Below are 8,725 nucleotides of genomic sequence, written 5' to 3'. Positions count from 1 at the left end.
CGCCTCGCCCTGCTCTCCGCCGCCGCGCTCACGCTGGCGGCCCGGCCAGCGCCCAGCCCCGACCTCGGCCCCGGACCCGGTGAGTGAGCGACCCCCGGCGCCCGTCCTGCGCCGAGCCCGCCCGAGGGGCGACGCGGGCCGGCCAGCCTGGGGGGCCCACTGCCTCCTGCCTCGGTACCTTCTGGGACTCGCTCCCCAGGCCCCTCAGCGACGCCCCTCGGGCGGGGACGGACCCCAGCCTCGGGACCCAGGACACCCCCAGGCTTCTCAGCGATGCCCCGGGGCCCGACTGGTGTCCCCTCTGCCTCAGGACCTGATACTCCTCGGTGACGCCCCCCAGGCCAGGACGCCCTCTCTGTCTCAGTAACTCCCCAGGACCCCTTCTCCAGGCCCCTTGGCGACGCCCCCCTGGTTGAGATGTCTCCTGTGTCTCACGACCTGAAATCCGCTGCCCGAGTCTCTCAGCGACTGCCCCCGGGCCGGGACGCCCCCTGCGCCCTAGTACCTCCTGGGGTCCCGTCCCCAAGTCTCTCAGCGACGCACCTCGGGCCGGGAAGACCCCCCCTTTTCAGGACCTTGCACCTCCTCCCCAAGACCCTCAGCGACAACCCCCGGCATCAGGATGCCCTCCCCGAGCCTTACTACAACGCCCCCGCGGCCCCCAGCCCTTCCTCCCTCCTACAGCGGTGGACCCCGGCTCCTCCCCGCACAGGAGCGGGTGCGGAGGCGAGAGGAGCGGGAGCCCAGCCCCTCTGCTAGGGTCCGGCTGCGCCCACTTGGCGGACACTGTAACTTCTTCCTCGAGAGGAGCCGGGTTGACTTGCCCGCCCGGCTGGAGGCAGGTCCTGGGACGACCCCCTGTACTCAGCTGGGACGTCTCTCATTACGTGCCCCCCCACCTTCCTCCTCGTCCCGGGTCGCTTTGAACTTCCCCGTGACTGAGGTGACGCTCAGTAGGGGGAGAGGAAGACAGGAAGGGGCGATGGGAAACTTCTTTCCTACAGAGCTTAGGGTGATCCAACTGAGGGTGCAACACTGAGCCCCGTGTCCTGGGTAACCCCACACTTTATTTTGTTTATTTATTTATGGTAGCTGGTACCCCACAGTTTAACAGGTCACTGCTCCCCAGGCCAAGGGCAAGGCCAGGTCTTCCCGAGGTGGGGTCCTGGACCAGGATGGAAGCTGGGAGTTTGCTTAGCTTCCACACACACCCTTCTTTGCAGCAGGATCCTTTCCAAGTTGAAGAGCAGGCAAGAGGGCGTCGCCTGGCCCAGTTATGCTTCTCTGCAGGTTGTTTTGGTGTAGAGCATCAGACATTTGTGAAAGGGAAGGGAAGAATTCATTACCAGTCTGCCCCAGTAGGAAAACCGGCCTCTGGGTTCTCCACCCAAAGTCGCAGACTGTGACGTTGGAAAGAAAGAGGATTTTGCTGGTGAAAGAAAACTCAGAGTTGGTTTGTTTACTCACCAGCTTAGATTAGTGAAAAAGCTAGGACTTGGTGTCCTTGCTTACTGTGTGCCTTTGGGCCATGCTTTCAACTCTCTGAGCCTCAGTTTCCTCGTCTGTAAAGGGGGGATAATGGTAACTTCCTTGCAGGGTGTTGTGAAGATTAAATAATATACTGTAGGTAATACACCCACATATAGAAGGCAGTCAATAAACATTTTAATGATACTTTTAGTAGTGCTTCATAGTTCATCAAGTGCTAGACACCTCGTTTACCCTGGGAATGCTATGAGCGTCCTGTCTGATTAATCCCTGTAAAAGGCAAAGCTTGGCTTAAGATCAGTAGAACTGGGGTCTCCTACTGCTGTAAACCTGAGGTTCAGTAAGTGGTTTCTGAGTGATCGCTGCCTTCTATGGGACTTGTACAATTTGATAACTTCTGCTGTTTGCCATGTGTTAGGAGTGAGGGAGGGACATTCTGAGAGCCAGGATATGTCAACATAACTGTAACCTAGTAACCCCTTAGTTCCACTTTGCCATCTGTGTGGTCAGGATTTAATGTCCTCTACGGAGAGAGAGGTATGGGTAGAAATAGACTGGTTCTTCTTCTGGAAAGGGGAGAATAATAGTTCTGAAGAGTGTCAAGTGGGGCTGGCCTGTGGCTCACACGGGAGAGTGTGGTGCTGATAACACCAAGGCCACGGGTTCGGATCCCATATAGGGATGGCCGGTTGGCTCACTGGGTGAGCTTGGTGCTGACAACACCAAGTCAAGGGTTAAGATCCCCTTACTGGTCATCTTTAAAAAAAAAAAAAGAGTGTCAAGTGAGCCAACTCTGTGCTTGTGCTTGTTGGAAGATGGCATCCTCTCCCCAGGCACCTTTTCTTTGCTGTGGTCAAATGCAGCAAGTCTTATGTAGTTTGAACCCCAAATCTTGATGTGCTTTTATTTAAGAGTCAGAGATGGGGGCAAATAAACAACCATTGTGAAATGATTTGTGATAAGTGGCCCAAGTTCCCAATTCAGTGAGCCTTGCCTGCTTGGTTTCCTACCATCCTGGTGCATTGCTGCTTTTGTGACTTTTCCTCACTAGTTCCAAAAGCAATTTTAAGGGGATACTACATGGTCTTCAGCATCACATCCTGTCTAGAGCCTACCAACTATTTTAAAAATCCTTTCCAATAAAAAACGCGTTTTATTCTGAGGATATGCCAAGCTTGCCATTTTATATTTTTTGATACTGTAATTTTCTCTAAAATTTTGTGGATGGAAAAAATTATTTCAATACTTATATTTTGCACAATTTTGTAATATTTAAATTACTGGTGGTTTGCATTTTTGAATGCTGACTTTATAAAAACAGTTAGCTCATTCCCCATCAAGGATACTTCTAATTACAGTGTGTAGCCAACCCCAAATGATCTCCCTTCTCTTCATTCTTCCTTTAACATTCTCTCCCCTCCTTCACAATTGACAAGGATGATAGAGGTTAATGGTGAATCTAGACTCTTCTCTCAGGAAGGAAGGCAGCCAGGGCCATGGGGCTGATGGGTTGTCTGTAATGGGCTCCCACCTGGAATTTACTAACCCACAGAGGAGAGGTGACAGGTAGGAAGAAAAGAGAAGGCTGGGTGGACTTGGGCTACTTGAGTTCTTCACCTAAAGCAAACTGCCTTAGACAAACTTCTTGCTCGGATGTTTTCCTACATTTGGGGGCTATCAGGTGTGCTTCAACAGAGCTTCTCCAGTCTGGTTACCTTTACTGTGAATAGCCTTTTATAAGTTTATAAATTGATACTCATTCTCCTCTAACTCCTAGTATGGAATTTGTCCCATTAGCCAGAGGTATGTCTTACCATAAAACCTATGAGTTGAGTAAACAGCAAGATCTTCATTCCTCTCTACAGAGTCCTGCTGCTCTTAGGGACTTCATTAATGCAAATAGGATTACCTGTGTGCAACTTTGGGGCTGAAGCAGTGAAGGAGTGAAGCAGACCAACATGCATACCAATTATTTGTATTCTCTAAGCATTTTAAGAAACACCATTTTGACCTGGTATCAAAGACTCTGATCCTTTTATGAAAATTTGTTTTGGCCCCTTGAGAAACTCTTTAAGTCTTTGAGATATGCAGTGAGCCCTTTTATAAATCTTAAAAGCAAGAAGGTGTTCCGTGTAGGCTTACTACTAATAAACAGCAAGTTGGTGTACTCAATATAGATATTATTGACACACTCATGGTTTAGCATAGTTGGTGCAAAAGCAATAAATGATTAAGATAAAATATATTGCTTTAAATAGCTTCACAATATACAGATTAGGGATTTTTGGTGATGGGCAATATATCATCTTTGGTTTAGAATTATTGAGCCTGGAATGCCACCTGAAGCTCTAGGTCAGATGTGGGCAAACACTTTTTGTTAAGGGTTAGACAGTAAATAATTTGGGCTTTGTGGGCCACATACTTTCTCTGTTGCTATTACTCAACTCTGACTTTGTAGGGCAAAAGCAGCCATAGACAAAATATAAATGAATAGGCATGGCTGTGTTCTAATAAAACTTTATGGACACAAAATTTGAATTTCATAATAATTTTTATGGCACAAAATATTTTTTTGTTATTTTTAAATTAAAAAATTAAAAACCCAGTCTTAGCTTGTGGCCATACAAAAATAGTCAGTGGGCCACATTCATTCTGCAGGCTGTACTTTGCCAAGTCCTGTTCTAGGTCCGTGTCTACTAATTTTTTTCAGTGTTCACTGGTCTGGAAAAGGTGACAAGGAGGCTTGATTTTGGTGAATGAGTGAACCTTTTACCATATTCTGTTAACTAATTTTAAGATACATGTGGAGAAAATGGTTAAAATGGTAAATTTTATTATATATTTTACCACAATTTTTAAAAAAGATATATAGGGGAAAGTTTATGCACATACATTTGGATTTTAATTAGACTTTTTAAAAAGTTTTAAAGAGAAGTTTGGTGTGATCCAGTGTGCATTACATAAAGAAAATAGTGTCTGCTTCAGAACTGGCCTATGGTTTGTTCAACTATGTCTGCAGATGTTGCTTGGAACAAACCATTAAGAGATCTGTTTCTCAGAAGAAAGCCCAGGCAGCAGGTGGCACCAGCACTGAGACAGAAAAACATCCAGGGGGGAAAAAAAAAGAAAACAAACTTCTGTTAATTTCCTAAGCAGTTAATTTTTATTTCCTTGGTTCTCTCAGAAGAAAGCCCAGGCAGCAGGTGGCACCAGCACTGAGACAGAAAAACATCCAGGGGGAAAAAAAAAGAAAACAAACTTCTGTTAATTTCCTAAGCAGTTAATTTTTATTTCCTTGGTTATATTGTCATATTTAAAGTGGTCTCTAAAAAATAACAATGTGCTTAGCATGGCTGATTATTTTGTTTCAATTAAAACATTTTTGAAAAACAAAATGAAACATTCAAACATACCAAGTTGATTGTGTTTGTACTGTGGAACAGTTAATGCAAAACACTTGAGAGAGGCCGGAAGTTTGGATCTGTAGCTTTTGCCTAAGTTTTTGCCTCCTGAATGAGAACAACATAGGAGGAAGTAAATGTGTCTCTTAGAAAACGACCTAAGGTGAGATCTCCTCAAGACCCCCAGCACCATCTGGCAGATTAGTTTCTGGCTGGCTCACTGTGCACTCTGCATGGGTAAGAACGATGACAAGTGTTCCTTAAACGTTCAGCTTGACCTTGAGAATCCAGCTGGAACCTGGAAGTATTAGTCTAGGAGGAACAGTCCGAGGTCACTCTATTTTTCCTTCCCTCTATTTTCTTTATTGTCTTCCTCCCAAGATGTCAGTTCTTTTTCTCCAGACCTCACCTTGTGACACATTGTCTGGATTCAGACTGAACAGGGAAGGGAAAGGAAAGAGGCCATTTACAGAAATGTCAGATGGGTGGCCATATGCCTCACATATAATCACTCTGTAGAAACTTGCCTCATTCTCCTCTAAGGGGATTTCTCCCCTCACCCTCCTTTTTAAAAATCCTCTTTCTGGGTAAATACCCCCCTAGCCTGGACTTGTACCCATTTGAAGAGGAACACAGCTGGGTGCGAAGAAGCACCTTGGCAGACAAAAGATTTTAGGCTACCTCACGTGCAAAGTTGCCTTTCTCTCTCCCAGTTGTACAACAAGACCCTTTCAGGGCTGCCCCTCTGCTGGGCCCAGCTTCTAGTTTCCCTTGCCATGGATTTAATCCCTGGCAAGGAGCCGAAGCATTAAACTTTTATTGTTCAATTTACCACAAGGGTGGGGCCCTGCTTCTAGTGGGCTGAGGAGGCTGCAGCCACTTCCAAACCCAAGTGTCACACCACGTTAGCAACTGCAGACTTTGAGGGCTGGATTTCTTTCAGTTTGGTCAGATTCTTGGTTAGAACGAGAATAGTATACTCAAACTCAAAGTTTTAAAGCTAGGAAATAGTAAAAGCAGCATAGGCAACTTTTAAAGATTCATAATGCTTGTAGCTATCAGGAGGTGTGACTGACTCTGCATGGTTCCTTTATACCTTCGAAACAGTTGTATTAAATGGCTGTGCACGTTCCTTAATGTCCTAAAGTTGGATGAAAACATGGCGACCAAGTAGTTCTCTTCTAGAATAGTAGAGATTGTTAACCAATCCCATCACAGTATGTAAATTACTTGCTGCTGTTCAATCTATAAAAATTCATCTTCAAAGAAAATTATTGGGCTGGTAAAAATATTTTTAATAATGACCACAGAAGCCATATTTGTTTTTCTTTGATGTTCTTCCGAAGTCTCTTCTGGTTCTAATCAGATTGTTCCCACATAAAATACAGTGGAAATCTACAATAATAAAATCCCTATTCTTATGTCTATGGGGAAATAAACAGGATGGGGACTGTCCTTTTAAGGGGCTTTCCCCTTCCCTTTCCCCAGACTCAAAGCCTCTATTACTGGTGGGTGTTTTGGCATCAGTTAAGGACCTTCAATCCTTCCCTCCCTCCATGTTTTGCTCTTTCATTAAAGTGTTTCTGTTGTCTAATTATATCCTTTCAATCAAATTAGAGACCGTAGCATCTGGTGAGGGCTGTAACTGCTGCCATCTGCACCTCATATATACAGGCCTTTTCAGCTGAGAATCACTCAACTTCCAAATGGCAGGAAAAGATTTGGAAAAAGTTTAGTTGGAGGGGAGGTTAACTTAAAAGGAACGTCTTCAAAGGCCGGGTGCAATGCACTGCTTACTGTGATGTGTGCATGGCCATGCAGAGCTTCACTGGCTTGGCTCCCCCAAAGATTCTTCTCTAGCTCTTCTGGCAGCTGAAGGGCTTCTGATTGTCTTAGCTGAAATGACTAGGTCTTCTCTCTGTTATGGGCTTTGTGGGACCCAAGACTGAGCTGAGAACGTCTACCTTGAGAGCAATCTTTTGTTATATGATCACTGGTTAATGGATGTGACACTTTCTGTTTATTTGACCATTTCTTCTAACTCAGTGATTTCAACTGGAGGAGATTTTGCCCCCAGGGGATATTTTGCAATACTTGGAGGCTTTTTTGACTGTCCCAACTAAGGGGGTGCTACTAGCATGTGAAACATCCTAGAATGCACAGGAAATCCCCCACACCAGAGGATTATCTGGCCCAAAACGTCAGTAGTGCTGAGGTTGAAAAACCTGTTCTGATTGCATTATTCTTTTGTCCTTCCGTTCACTGTGGCCTAGGAGCAGGCAACTCTGATCAATGTCTTTTCTCACTCTTAAGAAAGTAGATTCTTCATTGTCCACATCTAAACTCCTTAAGCATCTCTGTGGACAATGTTTCAGAAACCTTAATGGAGGAAGAGGTCTGTGATTCACTGTCTTTCTACTCTCACTAGAGTAAGATTACCAGATTAAATACAGGATGCCCAATTAAATTTGAATTTCAGATAAACACCAAATAATTTTTAAGTATGTCTGTCTCATGTAATATTTAGGCATACATAAAAAATTATTCAGTATTTATCTGAAATTCAAATTTAACTGAGTATGCTGTATTTTTATTTGCTAAATCTGGCAACCCTACTAAATCCATGAAATGCTACGAAACTTTATTTATTTATTTATTTATTTATTAATGGTATGGGGATCTGAACTCTTGACCTTGTTGTTACCAATACCATGCTCTAACCAACTGAGCTAACCTAACCAGCCAGCCCTAATATGAAACTTTTAACCTTTGACAAAATCACTGTCTTGGCCTCTTTCTGCCCTTTTATTATTCTGGGAGGTTAGAAGTGACAGCACTGCCTGTTCCTTTTATAAACCAGTGCTACACTGAGTCTTTCCTTCTGCCCTAAACTGTCTCCCTGGCCAGAACTTCTGAAACCTGTCTCTTGAGTCATATTTTTATGTTAGGGCCAATTAACAAGTGCTTATCAGATGCCTACTGTGTGCCCAGCATCTCTGACTAGGACTCATCCCTGTGCCAGTTCACAGAGGACAACAACTTTGTTGCTTCAGGTTTTACATTGAAGGTGTGCTCTGGAGATAGTTGTTCACCCAGCAGTCAGCTCCCCACTCAGGAACCCTTGTCTTACTTAACTATCCCATATCAACTGAAGGGAGTGGAAAAGCCCAGCGTCTGTCTTCTATGGAGTATTGGCTGCCCTCCAGGACTCCATTATTAGGGAACTTTCCTACCATCTGACATTAAAAATAGGTCACAGTCAGTACTTATAAAACTTGTCCAGAAAAGCTGGATTATATCAGTTTATTTGATCTCCTTTTAGTCTGATTGAGAGCTTCAGACAGCATGAAATAGGATTGCTCAAGTGATAATGAGGCTAGGTGTAGATGTGAGCCAGGTGTCTCCTGCTTAAAGGAAACAGAATATAAAAATTTATATTCATTAAAAAGGTAGTTGATAGGGCCGGCCCGTGGCTCACTCAGGAGAGTGCGGTGCTGATAACACCAAGGCCACGGGTTTGGATCCTATATAGGGATGGCTGATTAGCTCACTGGCTGAGCGTGGTGCTGACAACACCAAGCTAAGGGTTAAAATCCCCTTACCGGTCATCTTTAAAAAAAAAAAAAAAAAAGGAAGTTGATTATTCCCCCATTACAAGTGGCTTTATCATCGATTTTCTTTAAATAACAGAGTCCCTTGGTTTAAGTAGCAAGTCTTTGGGCCGGCCCAGTGGCGCACTGCGATAGTGCGCTGCTTGGGAGGTGCGGCGGCGCTCCCGCCGAGGGTTCGGATCCCACATACAGACCGGCCGCTCACTGGCTGAGCGAGGTGCGGGC

The 8,725-nt window shown here is 44.8% G+C and overlaps 1 long non-coding RNA gene across 1 annotated transcript in view; it reads left to right on the top strand.

Annotated features, from left to right (window-relative positions):
- Positions 1 to 8,725, top strand: part of LOC103588204 — a 23,281-nt gene continuing 14,556 nt past the window's right edge. Inside the window, exon 1 of the long non-coding RNA XR_550291.1 lies at positions 1 to 79. This is a non-coding gene — a long non-coding RNA (uncharacterized LOC103588204). The remainder of the gene's footprint in view (positions 80 to 8,725) is intronic.

This window comes from Galeopterus variegatus, unplaced genomic scaffold, assembly GCF_000696425.1.
Source record: "Galeopterus variegatus unplaced genomic scaffold, G_variegatus-3.0.2 Scaffold535, whole genome shotgun sequence".
Taxonomy (NCBI): Eukaryota; Metazoa; Chordata; class Mammalia; order Dermoptera; family Cynocephalidae; genus Galeopterus; species Galeopterus variegatus.
The sequence above is the reverse complement of the archived record's forward strand: the minus strand, read 5'-3'. Positions and strand labels throughout refer to the sequence as shown.